We start from the raw sequence: 23618 nt of genomic DNA on the forward strand, positions 1-23618 counted from the left end.
CTTTTAAACAAATGTGGATCTTCCCAGAAATAGTGTTTTATATCACTAAAGAATTTCTTTCATTTTTGGTACGACAACCCTTTTTCAAGGAATCCACATACTAAGTAGTTTGCATAGTCTGCAAACCATGGAATTTCACTATAATCTATCTTCAATAGATTTTCATCAGGAAAGTTATCTTGTATGGGCGATTCATTTAGAACTTCTAATTCAGGATTTTCAAGACGAGAAAGATGATCAGCGGCGAGATTTTCTGCTCCCTTTTTGTCTCGGATTTCAATATCAAACTCTTGTAGGAGTAAGATCCAACGGATTAATCTTGGTTTGGTATCTTGTTTCGAAAATAGATATCTAAGAGCAGAATGGTCGGTATAGACCACCGTTTTAGCTAGAACGAGATATGAACGAAATTTGTCAAAAGCAAAGACAATAGCAAGGAGTTCTTTTTTCAGTAGTTGTGTAATCTGTTTGTGCTCCTTGTAATGTCTTACTAGCGTAATAAATAGGTTGAAATCGTTTTTCAATCCTTTGTCCTAAAACGGCTCCCATTGCAAAATCACTTGCATCGCACATAAGTTCAAATGGTAAATTCTAATTTGGAGTTATCATGATCGGCGCATTTGTGAGTTTTTCTTTAAGAATATTAAAAGATTTGATGCATTCATCCGAAAAGATGAATGGAGCATCCTTTTCGAGGAGTTTATTCATAGGAGTGGCAATTTTAGAAAAATCTTTTATGAAACGTCGGTAAAAACTGGCATGCCCTAGAAAACTCCTAACTCCTCTAACATTGGTGGGATGTGGAAGTTTAGCAATTACATCTACTTTAGCTCTATCCACTTCAATTCCTTCCTTTGAAAGGTAAGGGAAAGTGATCTATTCTAGTGGCGTCATTTAATTTTCTATAATCAATACAAACACGCCATCCTGTTACAGTCCTAGTAGGAATAAGCTCATTTTTTTTTCATTTGTGATGACAGTCATGCTACCCTTCTTAGGTACGCATTGAACTGGGCTTACCCATGGACTATCAGAGATTGGATAAATTAAACCTGCATCTAGCAATTTAATAATTTCTTTCTTAACAACATCTTGCATATTAGGATTTAGTCTTCGTTGGCGTTGCACATACATTTTATGACCTTCTTCCATAAGGATTTTATGTGTGCAATACGAAGGACTTATACCTTTAACATCATGAATCTTCCATGAAATAGCTGGTTTATGAGCTTTTAGCACAGAAATGTGTTGAGATTTTTCATTTTCAGTAAGAGAAGACGATATTATTACAGGTAATTCAGATTCACCATGTAAATAAGCATATTCCAAATGGTTTGGAAGTGGCTTTAACTCTAATGTCGGTGGTTCTTCTATCAATGATTTGTATCGATATCTGTCTTCTTCTTTTAGCATTTGAATTTCTTCTGTTGTTGGTTCATATCCATTAGCCATAAGTGTAGCTAACATTTCAGCTTCATCAATTGGTTCAGTTCCTTCTCCTAAAGAACATTCTCCTGTTCCTTGTAATTCTAGAAATTCTTCTAACAATTCTGCATGTGAATCTATAGTTTGAATATAATAACATGTATCATCTATAGATTGCGGTTGTTGCATGGCTCTATCCACAGAAAAAGTAACACTCTCGTCCTCTATAATTAGGATCAGTTTCTTACCGAACACGTCTATTATTGCTTTAGCCGTGTTTAAGAATGGTCTTCCTAATATGAGAGGAACTCGAGAATCTTCTTCCATGTCCAAAATAACAAAATCTACTGGAAATACTAAAGTACCAACTTTAACTAGCATGTTTTCCATTATCCCTCTAGGATATTTTACTGATCGATCGGCTAGTTGTATGCTTATTCGTGTTGGTTTCAATTCTCCAAGGTCTAGTTTAGCATATAGTGAATACGACATTAAATTTATACTAGCACCTAAGTCTGCCAATGCTTCTATTGAACTAAGACTACCCAGAAAACATGGAATTGTGAAACTTCCTGGATCTGAGAGTTTTTCTGGTATCTTATTTAACAGCACTACAGAACAATTAGCATTCATAGTAACAGCCGAGAGTTCTTCCATTTTCTTTCTATTTGTGATTAGATCTTTTAGGAATTTGGCATACCTTGGCATTCCTGAAATCACATCAATGAAAGGAAGGTTGACATTTATTTGTTTAAACATATCCAAGAATTTGGATTGCTCGGCTTCAAGTCTTTCTTTTCTCATTTTACTCGGGTAAGGAAGTGGTGGTTGGTATGGTTTAACATAAGGTTTAGCCTTAACTGTGTTATCTTCATTAACCTTTTCAACTACCGGTTCTGTTTCCTTATCTTGCTCAGGTTGTTGTTCTTGTGGAGTAGGAATAGCATCATCAGAAATTACAGGTATTTCAGGTGGTTTAAGTGTAATACCACTTCTCGTGGTAATGGCTTTAGCTGTTTCATTCCGGGGGTTAGCATTTGTATCGCTGGATAGACTTCCCGATTTTCTTTCACCTATCAACCTTGCTAGGTTGCTTACTTCTTGTTCCAGATTTTGAATAGAAGCTTGTTGATTTCTAAATGCTTGAGCATTTTGTTCATTGGTTTGTTTCTGAGATATGAAAAATTAAGTTTGAGATTCAACTAGCTTTGACATCATATCTTCTAAATTTGGCTTTTTATCATTGGTTTATGGTGGTTTGTTTTGAAAAATAGGTCTTTGCTGATTGTAATTATTGTTAGATACTTGTTGATTGCTAGGACCTTGTTGATTGTTGTATGGAACATTTCGGTTATAATTCTGATTTTGATTATAGATTGGTCTTGGCGGTTGATAATTATTCTGTAACAACCCCAAACCAAAACACAAACGAACCCGCGGAAAATATCAAAATAAAAAAAAAATTGTTTGTTCAGCATCTGGCGCGGCACGCCAGACTCCCGCGCGGCGTGCCAAACTGGTCTGTCCCAAAAGTCTTGAAATGCGAAAAAGATTGGCCACTTCCCGACATAATTAGACAAAACGCTTTTAACAACATATTCAAATATGTAAAACTAACACATTCCATTAATAAAAATGAGTTTTACGAAGCGGGCCCCACATCGGCCGTTTTACGAGTTTAATACAAAATATGAGTTTCGACCATCAAAAGTTTAAGTACAAACAACACTACGAGCATGGTGTTTGGGATTAAACTACCCAAGTCTCGGTCAAAATCCAAAAGCTAATATCTCCAAAAGCGTTCCCTAATAACAACGGGATTTTTAATCCAAGATGATGCCATTACCATTGTCCACAACCGAACCTATAAAAAGGTAAACAACGAGAGGGTAAGCTAACACTTAGTGAATGCAATAATTATAAACATACATATATAATATACCTACTTGTAATCACTTACACAAACACCGCATACATGCTAGCAACACAATTAGCTTATAATCTCGAATACGAGCTAGAAATCTCCAATACCACAAGCTAGCATAGCAACGCATATAAATATAACTCGAATAATTTAATATGCTTACACTTACAACACAATAACCATGGTTAACCAATCGTACAAGGGAATGGCGCCTGCGAAAGGCCATCGGAGTTCACAACATCCATTAATGTACTTAGCACCTCGTATCACTAACCCCCGGGTGGCATCTTAACACCTCGATACTTCACCCTCGGGTGGCGTCTAACACCTCGACACTTCACCCTTTATTATTTTACGGAGTGGTGTCTTAACACCTCGACACTACACCCCTAGGTGGCATCTTAACACCTCGATGCTTCACCCCGAGTGGCATCTTAACACCTCGATGCTTCACTCATCACGTGAAACGTGGTGTCTTAGCACCTCGACACTACACATTCCACGCTACAACAAATAGATACGTTATATACCTACACATATAAATATTCCACTCACCTTAAAATCTCTTGTGAAAAGATACTCGATCTTGCAAAACCTCAATGTAACGTACCTATCACATTATACATATTATCAATCACAAACTCAAGTTGGTCAACCAATTCTTTCACCATTCTAATGCCATTTTGACCCAAAGTGCAATTTCCACCCATTTGCACCCTTAACCCTAATTTTGGGTCAACTCATACCAAAACCCTAACATTAGCCAAGATAGGTTTAAAACACATTTCAAAACAAGGTTTATGCATTAATTACAAACATTAGCTATCTTAGGTCCACTTTGACCCATTTGACCAATTTAAAGTCAACACACCCATTTTGGGTCATTCACTAACCCACACAACACTCATTTACATACATATTGGTGTGCTAGCAATTTACTAACTAATTAAGTTCATAAACATCAATTTAACACTTTGAAAACCCTAGTTAGTCACCTTTGGGTCTACATTGTAACATCCCGCCTTTTTCCATTTACTTTTCCGTTATACTAATTTAAACTCCGTTATATGTTTATAACATCTCCCGTTAATACGCGTTTTAAAATATTCCGTTTAGGTATTTTCCGCACCCGACTAAAAACTCGAGGGACTAAAATTGACACGGGGCAAACTAGTTGACTAGGTCAACTAGTCCACCCCAATCACCACCATTCAACCATCTCCCTCTCTCTCTCTTTCTCTCTAGCAAGAACACACACACATTTACCAAATTCATTCAATCATCATCTAAATTCGACCTAGGAGGCTTACAACAAAATAAATTACATATTCATGATCCTCTCTTCATCCTCTTCATTTTGGTACCAACTTCATCTTGTTTGGGTAACATTTCTAAAACTCTAGATTTCTCTAAATTCGTGTTTTTGACTTGAAATGGTGTTAGTTAGTGTCTATGGCTCATTGTGATGTCGTGTATGTAATTTGTATGCTCGATCTCGTTGTTTTAGTATAACTAGCATGAACTTGAATTTTGGTGTGTTGTTCTTGAATTTTGGATGATCATATGTTGTTAGATGTTAAAAGTTCATGTTCTAATTGTGTTCCTAGTATCACTAGCTTTAATTTGATGTGTAGGTTGCTTGAGAAAACTCCATAAACTTGATTAGTGATTTTTGTTGAATTTGGGTTAGGGTTTGATAAGCTTGAAATGAATAGATGATACATTGAATGCCATGAATTATTGTTAGTAAGTAGTTAGTTGTATTATATGCTCGATTACCTACAAAACGGCGTGTTGTATGTATGCATTAAATGCCCGAATCATAAATGTGCACTTATCAAATTCGAGTATTAAATGTGTGCATTAATCGATCATTTATTTTGGAAAGCCGATTGTTACAAATAATGTTTTTGGTTGGTGAAATATATTTAGTTGTGTTCTTTGTCAAATTACCTTTCCAACGATATAAGGTGCGAGTTCTAAGAGTTAGCGGTTTGTAATTTATGCTTGAAAGAGTTTTGATTTGGGACTTGAACAATTGAGACTGACCAGGTACCAGCGCACGGCCAATGCCGCGGCGCGGCCAGCTTATGTCGCGGCGCGACATAAGCCGTGGTCAGGTTCTGACCTCCATGTCCAAAATACGAAAAATGTTTGGCATACTACGGACCTCCGATTAACATGAAACTTGTTCTAACATGCTCATATATGATTAAAAACCTCAGAAAAATAGTTCGGGACCCGACCCGAACATGTTGACTTTTTTGTTGACTTTGACCCGACCAAGTTGACATTTAATCAAACTTAACCAAATATTTGTGCAATCGTTCTAACATGTTTTTATACTTGTACCTTGCATGAAACATGACAATTTGATTCACATGCTATTATGATCGAGTCTTAACGAGCCATAGGACTAATTGAACATCTTTGACCTATCGTGTTTACCGTTATTGATACAACCTATTGTTTAGGTCAAGACTAGCATTGTTCTTTGCACACGTTTACTTGTTGAAGTACTTTACTACTCGTGCACTCAAGGTGAGATCATAGTCCCACTTTTACTCTTTTTGAACTTACATTTGGGATGAGAAAACATAAACATTTCTTTACTAAGTGAACACAAGTACAGGAAAACAAACATTCTACATACGAGTTTAGAACAAAATCCTCAATTCGATTATCATTAGTTACACTTGCCGGGTGTAAGCGAGAAATTATGTTGTATGGAGCCATATGGGTTTGACAAACCCTCATTCAAACGGTTCGCTACCGTTTACGAATGAAATATATTTTCGAGAAACAGTGTATGTTCTAGCACTAAGTGATGGGGTTCTATGGAAGGAATGTTAAGCATTGATAATTGGGTGCTCGTGAAACAAACTTTTGGAATGTATTACTATTATTTCATTGATGCAAATCTTGTGGTTCACTTGTACTTACTTACTTAAACCTATGATTTCACCAACGTTTTCGTTGACAGATTTCTATGTTTTTCTCAGGTCCTTGAACGATACATGATACATGCTTCCGCTCATTATTTGATACTTGCATTGGATGTCGAGTATATATGCATACACGGAGCGTCTTTTGGCTACTTTTAAATTGTGTCGCATAAGTTTCATTTGTACTTATAACTTTGTAACGTAACTTGTGGTGGAACTATTCTCGTAAACTTTGAACAATCTTTACATTTGAAATGAATGCGACATATCTTTTGGTCAAACGTTGTTTTAAAGACTTATGACCACGTAACGGGACCTAAGTAGACGGCGCCGTCAATGACGATTTTGTCGGTCGCTACAGATGGTATCAGAGCGTTGGTTGTAGGGATTTAGAGTTCATTGGTGTCGACCCCGAGTCATAGGGTACATTGGTGAGTCTAGACTACAACCGGCATATAGACTTGAAGTAGGAATTACTTGACTACTTGTGCATTTATACTCGAACGCTTCTACTCATATCTACTCTTAGTTCATCTTAATCTCACGTTGTTTAATTTGATTGACACGCCACCTTGACTATATGAAATGATGTCGAATGCACATATGAATCAGGGTAATATAATTTCCGGGATTATATTACGGTGACTCATATGAACGTTCCGACATTATGACATAAAGAATTTAAGGTGAGTCGAGGAAAAACTTCTCTTTATCTTTATTCTATATCACGGTTAGTATTATTGAGAATACTAATCAATGATATTTTTGTGTCTTGAAGGAACAATGGCTCCTCGTCGTGTACGCCGCAATGAAACTCCCGAACAAGCTCTCGAACGGATGATAGCTACCGCCGTAGATGCGGCCATGGCCGGTCACTCATCCAACAACAATAATAATAACAACCACAACAACAACAACAACAACAACAACAACAACAACAATGGAGCGGGTAACTCAAACGAAGGATGCTCCTATAAATCTTTCATGGGGTGCAAACCTCACACTTTTGATGGAACCGGGGGACCGGTCGTGCTCACCCAATGGTTTGAGCAAACGGAAGCCGTCTTTAGCATAAGCGGTTGTCGGGACCAAGACAAGGTCAAATAATCCACTCACACCTTCGCCGGTGTCGCTCTTACATGGTGGAATACTTATGTACAATCGGTGGGTACCGATGAAGCTCACGCCCTCTCTTGGGCCGACTTGAGGGAAAAGATGATTGTCGAATATTTCCCTCGTGAAGAAACCCGAAGGCTCGAACAAGAGCTAAGAACTTTAAAGGCGATCGGAAATGATCTCAAGGCTTATAATCAACGATTTTCCGAACTAGCCTTGATGTGCCCAAATCTTGTGAACCCCGAAGCTTTAAGGGTTGAACTTTACATGGATGGTCTTCCAAAGAGCATCAAACACGGAGTAATGTCATCCAAACCCCCTAATCATCAAGAAGCTTTGAACATGGCCCGCAAATTGATAGAGACAGTGGACGAAATCGTAGTACCGGCACCTAAAGTCGAGGACAAGTCGGGTAACAACAAAAGAAAATGGGAAGCTCCCCAATCAAGCAACAACAACTTTGCCAAGAAATCTTTCACCTCCGACGGCAAGAAGGGTTATGCCGGAATTCTACCTCTTTGCAACAAATGCAACAAACATCACTTTGGCAAATGTAGTAAGCTAATTTGCCATCGGTGCCAAGGAATTGGTCATAAGGCCAACGATTGTAAAAGTGCCACTCCCGTCGCTCGAAAGTGGCCCAATGCACCAAAGACGGGCACTTGTTACGAATGTGGCCAAACGGGCCATTATAGAAATGCATGCTCGAAGAGGAAAGATAACCCCAATACGCGCGGCCGAGCTTTCAACATCAACACCGAGGAAGCCCGGGATGACACTGAACTAGTCACGGGTACGTTTCTTCTCAACAATTCTTATGTCTCTTGCTTATTCGATTCGGGTGCCGATAAATGCTTTGTATCCAAGACTTTGACTCATTCTTTTAGCACTCCACCTCTTCCATTAGATACCACTTATACCATTGAAGTGGCTAACGAGAAACTATTAAGTGCCGACGCATATTACCGGGGGTGTACGTTAAACATTTTGGGTAAGGAATTTGAAATTGACTTGATACCCATGGAACTAGGAAGCTTTGATGTAATAATCGGTATGAATTGGTTAGTCAAAACGAAATCTCACATCCTTTGTGATCTTAACGCAATCCGAATTCCTATCGAGAATGGTGAACCTTTGATTGTTTATGGCGATAAGAGTTGCACTAGACTCAACCTCATTTCGTGCCTTAAAGTTAGAAAACTACTCCGTAAGGGTTGTTTTGCGATCCTTGCCCACGTTAAGAAAGTCGAGTCCGATGAGAAGCATATCGATGATGTGCCAATTGTTAGTGACTTTTCCGATGTATTTCCCGACGAATTGCCGGGTCTTCCACCTCATCGACTGGTTGAGTTCCAAATCGATCTTATTCCGGGAGCCGCACCCGTAGCACGTGCACCGTATAGACTTGCTCAATCCGAAATACAAGAATTGCAAAGTCAAATCCAAGAACTACTTGACCGTGGTTTTATCCAACCTAGCCATTCACCTTGGGGCGCTCCGATTTTGTTTGTTAAAAAGAAAGACGGATCCCTACGAATGTGCATTGATTATCGTGAACTAAATAAATTGACGGTTAAGAACCGATATCCTCTTCCTCGCATCGATGACCTCTTTGATCAACTACAAGGGTCTTGTTTATATTCGAAAATCGATCTCTGCTCGGGTTATCATCAATTAAGGGTTAAGGGGGAAGATGTCTCCAAAACCGCTTTCCGGACTCGTTATGGTAGTTATGAATTCCTCGTCATGCCATTTGGTCTCACTAACGCACCGGCGGTGTTCATGGATCTTATGAACCGCGTGTGCAAACCGTATCTCGATAAATTCGTTATTGTGTTCATCGATGATATATTGATCTATTCTAAAAATGAAGAAGAGCACGAACAACATCTCCGACTTGTGCTTGAACTCTTGAGACAAGAACGACTTTATGCCAAATTCTCCAAGTGTGAATTTTGGTTGAAGGAAGTTCAATTTCTTGGTCATGTTGTAAGTGATCAAGGTATTAAAGTCGATCCCACGAAGATCGAAGCCATTAGTAAATGGGAGACTCCTACTACTCTTACTCACATTCGTCAATTCTTGGGTCTCGCTGGGTACTATCGTAGATTCATCGAAAACTTCTCTTTGGTTGCACGTCCTCTAACCGCATTAACTCACAAGGGAAAGAAATTCATTTGGGCGACCGAGCAAGAATCCGCGTTCCAAATCTTGAAGACAAAGCTAACCACTGCTCCTATCTTGTCACTTCCTGAAGACAATGATGATTTTGTTGTATATTGCGATGCCTCGAAACATGGTTTTGGGTGTGTATTGATGCAACGAAAGAAAGGCATTGCTTATGCCTCCCGACAACTCAAAATTCATGAACGAAACTACACGACGCATGATCTCGAACTCGGAGCCGTTGTCTTTGCACTTAAAATGTGGAGACACTATCTTTATGGAACCAAGAGTACTATCTTTACTGACCACAAAAGTCTCCAACACATTTTCGATCAAAAGCAACTAAACATGAGACAACGACGGTGGATTGAAACTTTGAACGATTACGATTGCGAGCTTCGTTACCATCCCGGGAAGGCAAACGTAGTAGCCGATGCCTTAAGTCGAAAAGAAAGAGCGGTGCCTCTTCGTGTCCGAGCTTTAAACATCACCATTCACAGCAACCTCAATAGTCAAATTCGTGTAGCCCAAGATGAGGCCCTCAAGGATGAAAACCTTTCACACGAGCTCTTGAACATTCTCGTCTCTCGATTCGAAATTAGGGAGACCGGACTCCGATGTTACGCTGGAAGGATTTGGGTGCCTAGTTATGGGGACCTACGAAGCCTTATTTTAGATGAAACCCATAAGTCACGATACTCGATTCACCCCGGTGCCAATAAGATGTACCACGACCTTAAACAACTATATTGGTGGCCGAACATCAAAAGGGACGTAGCTACTTATGTTTCCAAGTGTTTGACATGTTCCAAAGTCAAAGCCGAACACCAAAGACCGTCCGGACTACTTCAACAACCCGAGATCCCGCAATGGAAGTGGGAAAGAATAACGATGGATTTTATCACCAAACTACCAAAAATGACGGGCGGTTATGATACCATTTGGGTTATTGTTGACCGTCTCACCAAATCCGCACACTTCCTTGCCATGAAAGAAACGGACAAAATGGAGAAACTTGCACAACTTTACATTAAGGAGATCGTAGCCCGACACGGTGTACCTTTATCGATTATCTCCGACCGAGATGGCCGTTTCGTTTCTAGGTTTTGGCGTACATTGCAAGAAGCGTTGGGAACGCGTTTAGACATGAGCACCGCATATCATCCTCAAACCGATGGACAAAGCGAACGTACAATTCAAACCTTGGAAGACATGTTACGAGCTTGCGTGGTTGATTTCAGAAAAGCTTGGGAAAAGCACTTACCTCTCGCCGAGTTCTCTTATAACAATAGTTATCACGCGAGTATTAAAGCCGCACCTTTTGAAGCGCTATATGGCCGTAAATGTTGTTCACCTCTTTGTTGGGCCGAGGTAGGCGACGTGCAAATCACCGGACCCGAACTCATTCACGAAACCACCGAGAAAATCGTTCAAATCCGAGATAGGATTAGGACGGCCCGAAGTCGTCAAAAGAGCTATACCGACAAACGACGCAACGATCTTGAATTTCAAGTCGGTGACCGAGTAATGTTAAAAGTCGCACCTTGGAAGGGTGTAATCCGTTTTGGGAAACGCGGGAAGCTAAATCCGCGGTATATTGGTCCTTTCGAAATCTTGGAGCATATTGGAACCGTTGCTTATCGTTTAGATCTTCCGCCTCAACTGAGTTCCGTTCATCCTACCTTCCATGTATCTAACTTGAAAAAGTGTCTTGCCGAACCCGATATCGTCATCCCTCTCGAGGAACTTACTATTGATGACAAACTTCATTTTGTGGAGGAACCGGTTGAAATTGTGGACACCTCCGTCAAGACATTGAAATAAAGCCGAATCCCGATTGTTAAAGTCCGTTGGAACGCCAAAAGGGGACCCGAGTTTACTTGGGAAAGACAAGATCAAATGCAAAGGAAGTATCCTCATCTATTCGTGAATTCAGAAACGCAAGATCTCGAGGAAGAAACAACGACTACTACGCCTACTTAAATTTCAGGACGAAATTTCTTTTAAGGAGTAGGTAATGTAACATCCCGCCTTTTTCCATTTACTTTTCCGTTATAGTAATTTAAACTCCGTTATATGTTTATAACATCTCCCGTTAATACGCGTTTTAAAATATTCCTTTTAGGTATTTTCCGCACCCGACTACAAACTCGAGGGACTAAAATTGACACGGGGCAAACTAGTTGACTAGGTCAACTAGTCCACCCCAATCACCACCATTCAACCATCTCCCTCTCTCTCTCTTTCTCTCTAGCAAGAACACACACACATTTACCAAATTCATTCAATCATCATCTAAATTCGACCTAGGAGGCTTACAACAAAATAAATTACATATTCGTGATCCTCTCTTCATCCTCTTCATTTTGGTACCAACTTCATCTCGTTTGGGTAACATTTCTAAAACTCTAGATTTCTCTAAATTCGTGTTTTTGACTTGAAATGGTGTTAGTTAGTGTCTATGGCTCATTGTGATGTCGTGTATGTAATTTGTATGCTCGATCTCGTTGTTTTAGTATAACTAGCATGAACTTGAATTTTGGTGTGTTGTTCTTGAATTTTGGATGATCATATGTTGTTAGATGTTAAAAGTTCATGTTCTAATTGTGTTCCTAGTATCACTAGCTTTAATTTGATGTGTAGGTTGCTTGAGAAAACTCAATAAACTTGATTAGTGATTTTTGGTGAATTTGGGTTAGGGTTTGATAAGCTTGAAATGAATAGATGATACATTGAATGCCATGAATTATTGTTAGTAAGTAGTTAGTTGTATTGTATGCTCGATTACCTACAAAACGGCGTGTTGTATGTATGCATTAAATGCCCGAATCATAAATGTGCACTTATCAAATTCGAGTATTAAATGTGTGCATTAATCGATCATTTATTTTGGAAAGCCAATTATTACAAATAATGTTTTTGGTTGGTGAAATATATTTAGTTGTGTTCTTTGTCAAATTACCTTTCCAACGATATAAGGAGCGAGTTCTAAGAGTTAGCGGTTTGTAATTTATGCTTGAAAGAGTTTTGATTTGGGACTTGAACAATTGAGACTGACCAGGTACCAGCGCACGACCAATGCCGCGGCAAGGCCAGCTTATGTCGCGGCGCGACACAAGCCATGGTCAGGTTCTGACCTCCATGTCCAAAATACGAAAAATGTTTGGCATACTACGGACCTCCGATTCACATGAAACTTGTTCTAACATGCTCATATATGATTAAAAACCTCAGAAAAATAGTTCGGGACCCGACCCGAACATGTTGACTTTTTCGTTGACTTTGGCCCGACCAAGTTGACTTTTAATCAAACTTAACCAAATATTTGTGCAATCGTTCTAACATGTTTTTATACTTGTACCTTGCATGAAACATGACAATTTGATTCACATGCTATTATGATCGAGTCTTAACGAGCCATAGGACTAATTGAACATCTTTGACCTATCGTGTTTACCGTTATTGATACAACCTATTGTTTAGGTCAAGACTAGCATTGTTCTTTGCACACGTTTACTTGTTGAAGTACTTTACTACTCGTGCACTCAAGGTGAGATCATAGTCCCACTTTTACTCTTTTTGAACTTACATTTGGGATGAGAAAACATAAACATTTCTTTACTAAGTGAACACAAGTACAGGAAAACAAACATTCTACATACGAGTTTAGAACAAAATCCTCAATTCGATTATCATTAGTTACACTTGCCGGGTGTAAGCGAGAACTTATGTTGTATGGATCCATATGGGTTTGACAAACCCTCATTCAAACGGTTCGCTACCGTTTACGAATGAAATATATTTTCGAGAAACAGTGTATGTTCTAGCACTAAGTGATGGGGTTCTATGGAAGGAATGTTAAGCATTGATAATTGGGTGCTCGTGAAACAAACTTTTGGAATGTATTACTATTATTTCATTGATGCAAATCTTGTGGTTCACTTGTACTTACTTACTTAAACCTATGATTTCACCAACGTTTTCGTTGACAGATTTCTATGTTTTTCTCAGGTCCTTGAACGATACATGATACATGCTTCCGCTCATTATTTGATACTTGCATTGGATTCCGAGTATATATGCATACACGGAGCGTCTTTTGGCTACTTTTAAATTGTGTCGCATAAGTTTCATTTGTACTTATAACTTTGTAACGTAACTTGTGGTGGAACTATTCTCGTAAACTTTGAACAATCTTTACATTTGAAATGAATGCGACATATCTTTTGGTCAAACGTTGTTTTAAAGACTTATGACCACGTAACGGGACCCAAGTAGACGGCGCCGTCAATGACGATTTTGTCGGTCGCTACATACATGACCCAATTCCACCCAAAAACCCCTAATTCACTAACAAATGGGTTTTATTTGCAACACTACCCAAACCTTAACCCTTAATACAATTAAACAAGGAAGTTAAGATTAGGGCATACCACTACTACCAAAACGAAGCTAGGGGAAAGATGAACAACTTTAAAGCTTGAACTTAGACCCGATTCAACCTTCTTCTTCCTTATTTTGAGCTCTCTCACTCTAGAAAAACCCTCTCTCTCTAAAATTGAATGGATGAGGTTGATGTAGGTGGAAATGGAGTTAATGAGGCCCCAACAACTGGTTTAGGGCCTTAAAGTTGGACCCCATGTGATTTTACCAATTTACCCCCAAAATATCTAATTTTAAAAGGAAGTGAGCTGTCACAACATATTGGCGTGGCGCGCCAAATGGCTGTGCGGCGCGCCAGTCGCCCAGTCCAGATTCTGCCTTTTATTTAAAATATGAAATGAACACCCACTCAACCCATACCGTATTTACACATATGTACGATGAAATAAAAGGGTCTTACAACTCTCCCCCACTTATTCGGATTGCGTCCTCACAATCCAAGCCGCATGACAAGAGGGAAGATAAACCAACACGAACTCTTCGGGCTCCCAAGTAAACTTGGAACCTTTACTATGACGCCTTTGAACTTTAAAGGTCCTAACCTCTTTATGTCTCAACCTTTAGACCTTCTCATCGAGTATGGCAATCGGTTCCTCAATATACTGTAACTTATTATTTAGCTCAATCTCGTCTAATGGTACCCAAGATGAATCATCCGCGAGACACTTACGGAGATGGGAAATATGAAATGTATTATGGATCCCCGCAAGCTCTTCGAGTAATTCCAAACGATACGCGACTTCACCAACCCGAGCTAAAACCTTAAATGGTCCAATAAAGAGGAGCTAACTTTCCCCGTTTTCGAAATTGAATAATACCCTTCCATGGCGAAACCTTAAGCATCACCATGTCACCTTCTTGAAATTCGATCGTTCATCTACATTTGTCGGCATACGACTTTTGCCTATCTTGAGCCTTTTTCAAATGCTCTCGAATCATATTAATTTTTCTATTCGTCTCTAAGACCAAATCGGTACTCCCGATTTCTTTCTGTGCCACTTCACCCCAACAAATCGGGGTTCGACACCTACGCCCATAAAGCATCTCATATGGCGGCATCCAGATACTAGTATGATAACTATTATTGTACGAGAATTCCACCAAAGGTAAGTGCTCGTCCCAACTACCACCAAAATAAATAATGCACTCCCGTAACATATCCTCCAAAGTTTGATTCGTACGTTCGGTTTGACCGTCCGTTTGAGGATGATACGCCGTGCTCAATTTCAATTGTGTACCCATATCTTCATGAAACTTTTCCCAAAACCGAGATGTAAAACGAGTATCTCGATCCGAAATAATCGATATAGGAACTCCGTGTCGAGAGATGACTTCCTTGATAAACAACTTAGCCAAGGCCTCCGAGGATATCGCTTCCTTAATGGGAAAAAACAAAGCACTTTTCGTCAATCGATCAACTATCACCCAAATCGAATCAAATTAGGTTCTCGCCGTTTTAGGTAACTTTGTAATGAAATCCATGGTAATGTGCTCCCATTTCCATTTTGGGATTTCTAACGGTTGTAACTTACCATACGGCTTTTGGTGCTCGGCCTTAACTTGCAAACACGTTATGCATTGCTCAACATACTTTACAACATCACGTTTCATGCCCGGCCACCAATAATCCTTCCTCAATTCAAGATACATCTTCGTTGCGCCCGGATGAATGGAATACTTTGACTTATGTGCTTCATCAAGTAGCACTTGTCGATACTCACCTATCTTAGGCACCCACACTCTTCCTTGAAAGGACAACAAACCACGCGAACCCATAGTAATGAATTCCAATTGCCCCACAATTCGCTCCGCATGCTTGTTTTGAACGTAAGCCTCTATTTGAATCACACCAAGTTTTTCAAGAAAATCGTTAGTAATAATCATACGTAACAATCCCAATCGTAATGCCGGGTGATGACTCTTTCGACTTAACGCATCCGCGACCACATTCGCCTTACCCGGGTGATAAAGTATTTCAAAATCATAATCTTTTACCACATCCATCCACCTATGTTGACGATAATTCAAATCTCGTTGATTAAAGAGATGTTTCAAGCTCTTATGATCCGAATAAATCGTACTCTTAACACCATACAAGTAATGGCACCAAATTTTCAACGTATGCACAATCGCCGCCAACTCAAGATCATGAGTCAGATATGTCGTCTCGTGTTCCTTTAATTGTCGAGAGGCATAAGCGATGACTTTACCCCTTTGCATAAGAACACACCTGAGTCCATTTAACGAATCATCACAATAAACCGTCATGTCTTCCACACCTTCCGGCAACACTAACACCGGAGCTTGGCACAAATTCTCTTTTAACAATTGAAAAGTAATTTCTTGCTCGTTCTCCCAAGTATATCTCGCGTTCTTCCTCGTCAATTTCGTCAACGAAGAAGCGATCTTAGAAAAGTCTTGGATAAACCGAAGATAATAACCGACCAATCCGAGAAAACTTCGGACTTCCGTAGGCGTAGTTGGTTGTTTCCAACTCTTCACCGTCTCTGTCTTCCCTGGATCTACTTGAATACCATCTTCGTTCACAATATGGCCAAGGAATTGAACCTCCCTTAGCCAAAATTCACATTTGGAGAACTTAGCATACAACTTCTCCTTTCGTAACGTCTTCAATACTTCACGCAAATAACGTTCATGTTTGTTCATACTCTTCGAATAAACAAGTATATCGTCGATGAACACAATTACCGACTTGTCCAATATAGGTTGGCACACTCAGTTCATAAGGTCCATGAATGCCGCCGGTGCATTCGTAAGACCAAAAGGCATAACTACGAATTCAAAATGCCCATAACGCGTTCGAAAAGCCGTTTTATCGATGTCTTCCTCACGGACCCGCATTTGGTGATAGCCGGATCGTAGGTCGATTTTAGAGAAATACGTTGCACCTTGGAGTTGGTCAAACAAATCGTCAATCCGAGGTAATGGATAATGATTCTTGATCGTCACTTTATTTAACTCCCGATAATCGATGCACATCCGCATACTACGATCTGTCTTCTTTACAAATAAAACCAGAGCGCCCCATGGCGAAGCACTCGGTCGAATGAAACCCTTCTCAAGCAACTCTTGGGTTTGATTTAACAACTCTTGCATTTCCGTCGGCGCTAAATGATATGGAGTTTTAGCAATGGGAGTAGCTCCCGGAACCAACTCAATGTTAAATTCAACTTGTCTTTCCGCCGGAACACCCGGTAACTCTTCCGAAAAAACGTCTTCGAATTCACTAACCACCGGAATTTCACGAATGGGTGGTGACTCATCACGAGTATCAATAACATGGGCAAGAAAGGCCATGCCACCACTATCGAGGAGACGACGTGCCTGTGCAAAAGTGCATATCGGCACAAGTCTTCTACGCTTATCACCGTGAATAATTAACTCTCCCCCACTTGGGGTCTTCACACGAATAAATTTTTCACGACATGCAATATCGGCTCTATTATGATCGAGCCAATCCATACCCACAACAATATCAAAATCGCCCAAGGTCATCGGAATGAGATATATCTTAAAGTTTTCGGCACCAAACACAACATCACAATTTTTACACACGTCGACCACTAGCACCGTCTTGCCGTCCGCTATTTCGACTTCTACCGGACGACTTAACTTAGCTAACGGTCTATTAAGTTTAGGCACAAATTTAGGAGAAACAAACGACAAATTTGCACCGCTATCGAAAAGAATCCATGCCGGATTAGAATTAACCATGAAAGTACCTGAGACAACTTCGTTCGATTGTTTGGCTTCATCATTGGTCATCAAATAGTTGCGACCCCTAGCCGTACCCGCTGCCTTCTCTAATCGCTTCACATTATCGTTTCGCAAATCGGGACACTCCGGCTTCTTATGCCCTTCTTTTCCGCAATTAAAACAAGTGACCTTGTTTCCGAAAGATGGTTTAGGACATTCACGAGCCATATGACCCGGTTGCCCACAATTGTAGCACGCATAAGAAAAACCCCCGGAAGCGCCCTTCTTCACGCTATTTACACTCTCGGAACCCTTCTTGTTCTTGTTCTTCTTGTTTGAAAAGTTAGAATGACTAGAACCTTCAAACTTTCTTTTGGAAAACGTGAAATTACTTTTTCTTGGAACATCCGGCTCAAAACCCTGAGCCAATTCAAATAACTCATCAAAAGACTTAGCCATACCCCGACTAATCTTGCCCTTGAACTCATCATTCAAAGTACGGTAGAAATCTTTCATTAGCTTGTGATCGTCACCTACATATTCCGGACAAAAACAAGTTTTTGCCAAAAAGGTAGACTTGAGTGTGACCAAGTCCATTGAACCTTGTTGCAAATGGTGCAACTCGTAACGAATTCTATCAAGGTCGGAAGAAGTTCGGTATTCTCTAAAGAATTCCTTCTTAAACTCCTCCCATGTCAAGCTCATGCATTGCTCTTCACCATATAAATTGATTTTATCGTCCCACCACAACTTGGCTTCTTCCCTCAACATACTAGAACCATACCTCGCCTTATTTTCGGGAGGACACTCCGCGGTACGGAAAGCCCCCTCGATATCGGAAATCCAACACGTGTTTTTCAACGGATCTCGCGCCCCATTAAACGTCGGGGGTTGAGCGTCATTGAAGTTATTGTAGTGAAAGTCCCGCCTCCCTTCGCCTCCTTCACCACGAGGATAAACATTTCTAGCGTCAAGTGCCTCTTCCACAGTGGCCTTCATTCGTTCATTAATTAAATCGGTTATTTGCTCGTCAACCGATTCTTTGAAAACTTTCCTCACGCTAACAAGAAAATCCTCCTTGTAGTTCTTCAAGATGGCCTCAACCTTGGCCGTGAATTCGGAGTCCTCGCTTGTACCTCCGATATCGTTATCGTGTCCGTTTCTCGTCTTCATTCTATAAAACGAAAAAGGTTAAAAGAAGAACGAAAGGACATAACACGTAAGTATACATGTACACCACGCCACCCCATCTTACTCAACAATCGTCGTACATTGCTTGTTTGATACGATTTGCACCCGTAACAACGGTAGCTAGTCGTTGCTACGCGAGCACGTCGCATTAAGTCGCTAGTACCATGACTATCTCGCTTGATGATTGCTAAAACAACACAAAGCAATTAGTGCATGGTTAATTCACATTAACACTAGCACTAACAATTCCCTTTCCGACCCAAAGTCCTACAAGTCCCGCATAAAGCGTACACACAGTAAAGTCTAAGTCTAGGCACCTATCTCAAGTCGCCTAAATCCCTTAGACCATGCTCTGATACCACTTGTAACAACCCCAAACTAAAACATAAACGAACCCGCAGAAAATATCAAAATAAAAAAAAATTTGTTTGTTCAGCATCTGGCGTGGCTCGCCAGACCCCCGTGCGGCTTGCCAAACTGGTCTGTCCCAAAAGTCTTGAAATGCGAAAAAGATTGGACACTTCCCGATATAATTAGACAAAACGCTTTTAACAACATATTCAAATATGTAAAACTAACACATTTCATTAATAAAAATGAGTTTTACGAAGCGGGGCCCACATCAGCCGTTTTACGAGTTTAATACAAAATATGAGTTTCGACCATCAAAAGTTTAAGTACCAAACTACACTACGAGCATGGTGTTTGGGATTAAACTACCCAAATCTCGGTCAAACTCCAAAAGCTAATATCTCCAAAAGCGTTCCCTAATAACAGCGGGATCTTTAATCCAAGATGATGCCCTTACCCTTGTCCACAACCGAACCTATAAAAAGGTAAACAACGAGAGGGTAAGCTAACGCTTAGTGAATGCAATAATTATACACATACATATATAATATACCTACTTGCAATCACTTACACAAACACCGCATACATGCTAGCAACACAATTAGCTTATAATCTTGAATACGAGCTAGAAATCTCCAATACCACAAGCTAGCATAGCAACGCATATAAATATAACTCTAATAATATAATATGCTTACACTTACAACACAATAACCATGGTTAACCAATCGTACAAGGGAATGGTGCCCGTGAAAGGCCATCGGAGTTCCCAACATCCATTAGTGTACTTAGCACCTCGTATCACTAACCCCCGGGTGACATCTTAACACCTCGATACTTCACCCTCGGGTGGCGTCTTAACACCTCGACACTTCACCCTTTATTATTTTACGGAGTGGTGTCTTAACACCTCGACACTACACCCCTAGGTGGCATCTTAACACCTCGATGCTTCACCCCGAGTGGCATCTTTACACCTTGATGCTTCACTCATCACGTGAAACGTGGTGTCTTAGCACCTCGACACTACACATTTCATGCTACAACAAATAGATACATTATATACCTACACATATAATTATTTCACTCACCTCAAAATCTCTTGTGAAAAGATACCCGAGCTTGCAAAACCTCAATGTAACGTACCTATCACAATATACATATTATTAATCACAAACTCAAGTTGGTCAACCAATTCTTTCACCATTCTAATGCCAGTTTGACCCAAAGTGCAATTTCAACCCATTTGCACCCTTAACCCTAATTTTGGGTCAACTCATACCAAAACCCTAACATTAGCCAAGATAGGTTTAAAACACATTTCAAAACAAGGTTTATGCATTAATTACAAACATTAACTATCTTAGGTCCACTTTGACCCATTTGACCAATTTAAAGTCAACACACCCATTTTGGGTCATTCACTAACCCCCACAACACTCATTTACATACATATTGGTGTGCTAGCAATTTACTAACTAATTAAGTTCATAAACAACAATTTAACATTTTGAAAACCCTAGTTAGTCACCTTTGGGTCTACATGACCCAATTCCACCCAAAAACCCTAATTCACTAACAAATGGGTTTTATGTGCAACACTACCCAAACCCTAACCCTTAATATAATTAAACAAGGAAGTTAAGATTAGAGCATACCACTACTACCAAAACGAAGCTAGGGAAAAGATGAACAACTTTAAAGCTTGCACTTAGACCCGATTCATCCTTCTTCTTCCTTATTTTGAGCTCTCTCACTCTAGAAAAACCCTCTCTCTCTAAAATTGAATAGATGAGGTTGATGTAGGTGGAAATGAAGTTAATAAGGCCCCAACAACTGGTTTAGGGCCTTAAAGTCAGACCCCATGTGATTTTACCAATTTACCCCCAAAATATCTAATTTTAAAAGGAAGTGAGCTGTCACAGCATATCGGCGCGGCACGCCAAATGGCTGCGCGGCGCCCCAGTCGCCCAGTCCAGATTCTGCCTTTTATTTAAAATATGAAACGAACACCCACTCAACACGTACCATATTTACACATATGTACGATGAAATAATAGGGTCTTACATATTCTGATAATTATTTCCAGGCCTTTGGTTTATGTATGAAATATTCTCTCTCTGTTCCATTGTTTGTTCAATACTGAGACAATCTTTTGTCAAATGTGGTCCTCCACACTGCTCACAAATAATTCTTATTGAGTGAATATCTTTAGTCATCTTTTCCATTCATCTCTCGACATCATCTATCTTTGCGGAAATGGAATCAAAGTCATGGCTAGAATCGGCTCTAGCCGCTTTAGATGATCTAACGATATCTTTTTCTTGATGCCACTCATGTGAGTGGGAAGGAGTGTTATCAATAATTTTGTAAGCTTCAGTTGTGGTTTTCTTTATAATGGAACCACCAGCTGCTATATCGATTTCTTTTCGTGTAGTGATGTCGCATCCTTGATAGAATATTTGTATTATTTGATAAGTGTCTAAACCATGTTGCGGACATCCTCTTAACAATTTTTCAAATCTTATCCACGCTTCATATAGAGTTTCATTTGGCTTTTGTGTGAACGTAACAATTTCACTTTGAAGTCTCACGGCTTTAGATGCCGGAAAGAATTGTTTAAGAAAATTTTCAACTAAAACGTCCCATGTATCAATCGCCCCTTCAGGTAACGATTCTAACCAATCTTTTGCTTCTCCCTTTAAAGTCCAGGGAAATAACATGAGATAGATCTGTTCATCCTCCACTTCTCGGATTTTAAATAGAGTACAGATCCTATTAAAATTATGAAGATGTTCGTTTGGATCTTCTTTCGGCGCACCACTAAATTGGCATTGATTAGTTACCATGTGTAGAATTTGTCCTTTGATTTCATAATCTGGCGCATTAATGTCTGGTTGAGTAATTGCATGACCTTGGCCAGTGCGTTTAGCTCTCTTTCGGTCTTCCATACTTAGAGGTTCCAGATTTTCCATTATTGAATTTGTTGAATCTGAATCACTAGAGGATTCTGATTTAATGGTTTGTTCCTCGACAATCTCTGTTTGAATGATTGGTGGTTCCGGAGGAAAGATTAATGGTTCAGGATCTCTGAATTGTCCCTGAATATCCTCCGGATTCTCAATTTTGAGGTCGGGTTCAAAAAATGGATTATCGAAAATTTGAATTGGAGTACTTGGTTGAATGGATGACGATTCTAAAGAAAAATCAATGGTGACAATATTGGCTAGATGTCTTGATCTGGTTACAGGTGTTGAACGTATAAAAGGTGGTGAACGTTTTGCTCGGTGCATTCACTGAATATCCTATTAGTTATAAAAATAAAATTTATATAAGTTATCAAATTAATAGACTTTTCTGATTTTGCCCACGTTTCGAATAGCCAATAGATGCAGCAGGTAGCCAGGACCCTTTAAATCAGAAGCCCACAACTCGCCACTAACAAATCCAACTATTACTACGAACCAGAAAATTTTGGATGTCTATCAATTTAACCACTTAAAATAATTTTTCGTCGAGGTTTAAAGAAATTTTAGAGAAGAAATATAAAATTCTATGTCCTAAAAACTAGAGTGGTGAAAAATAAGAAAGAAAAAGAGCGCGTCAAAAAACGTCGAAAAATAAAAGGTCGAAAAATAATAAAAAAGAACGTAGCGCGTCGAAACTTAAAGTCTAAAAACTAAAAATTAAAACTTACGTCCAAAGGTATTAAAGCTTAAAAGGAATACTATATTCAAAACGGCAATAACTTAAAAAGGTATTAAAATCTTAAAACGGCGTCGCAAAATTCTAAAGGATCTAAATCTTAGTCTAAAGAAAAAACATTTAAGGGATTTTACGGCAAAGCCTAAAAATCTAGAAAAAAAATAACTATGGCAAATACTATATCTTAAAACTAGTTACGAGCGATAAAAATACAAATTACGTACTAAATAATAAAAATATACAATTTATAAAAAGAGAAAAAATGATAAAATTACTAATTTTTATAAAAATATTATTTTTATAGTATTTATTTTATAAAAGTATTAATTTATATAGTTAATAAAACTAATTAAAACTTAAATTACAAATTAAAACTAAAAACTAAACTAATTAATTGAATAATTAACCCTAATTAGGGTTTATAATAATAATAATAATTAATACTCCGTAATTAATGCAGAACTATGTAAAATATGGCGTGTCAGACAAGGCCATGCGATCGCATGGATATCGCGTTATATTTTCATGCGGTCGCATGGGTTAGGGTTCCAGGCCAGAATATAGGCTGCTACAGTACCAGGCCCGAAAATCTTTAATTTTTTAATTTTTCTGTTTTATAAAATATTTATATAAA

The 23618-nt window shown here is 39.2% G+C and overlaps 1 non-coding gene across 1 annotated transcript; it reads left to right on the top strand.

Annotated features, from left to right (window-relative positions):
* The first annotated feature begins 21763 nt into the window (after window positions 1-21763).
* Window positions 21764-21870, top strand: LOC139860861 (small nucleolar RNA R71). Its single transcript, XR_011763481.1, has one exon. It is a non-coding gene; the product is annotated as a small nucleolar RNA R71 (small nucleolar RNA).
* The last annotated feature ends 1748 nt before the right edge of the window (window positions 21871-23618 follow it).

This window comes from Rutidosis leptorrhynchoides, chromosome 7, assembly GCF_046630445.1.
Source record: "Rutidosis leptorrhynchoides isolate AG116_Rl617_1_P2 chromosome 7, CSIRO_AGI_Rlap_v1, whole genome shotgun sequence".
NCBI lineage: Eukaryota > Viridiplantae > Streptophyta > Magnoliopsida > Asterales > Asteraceae > Rutidosis > Rutidosis leptorrhynchoides.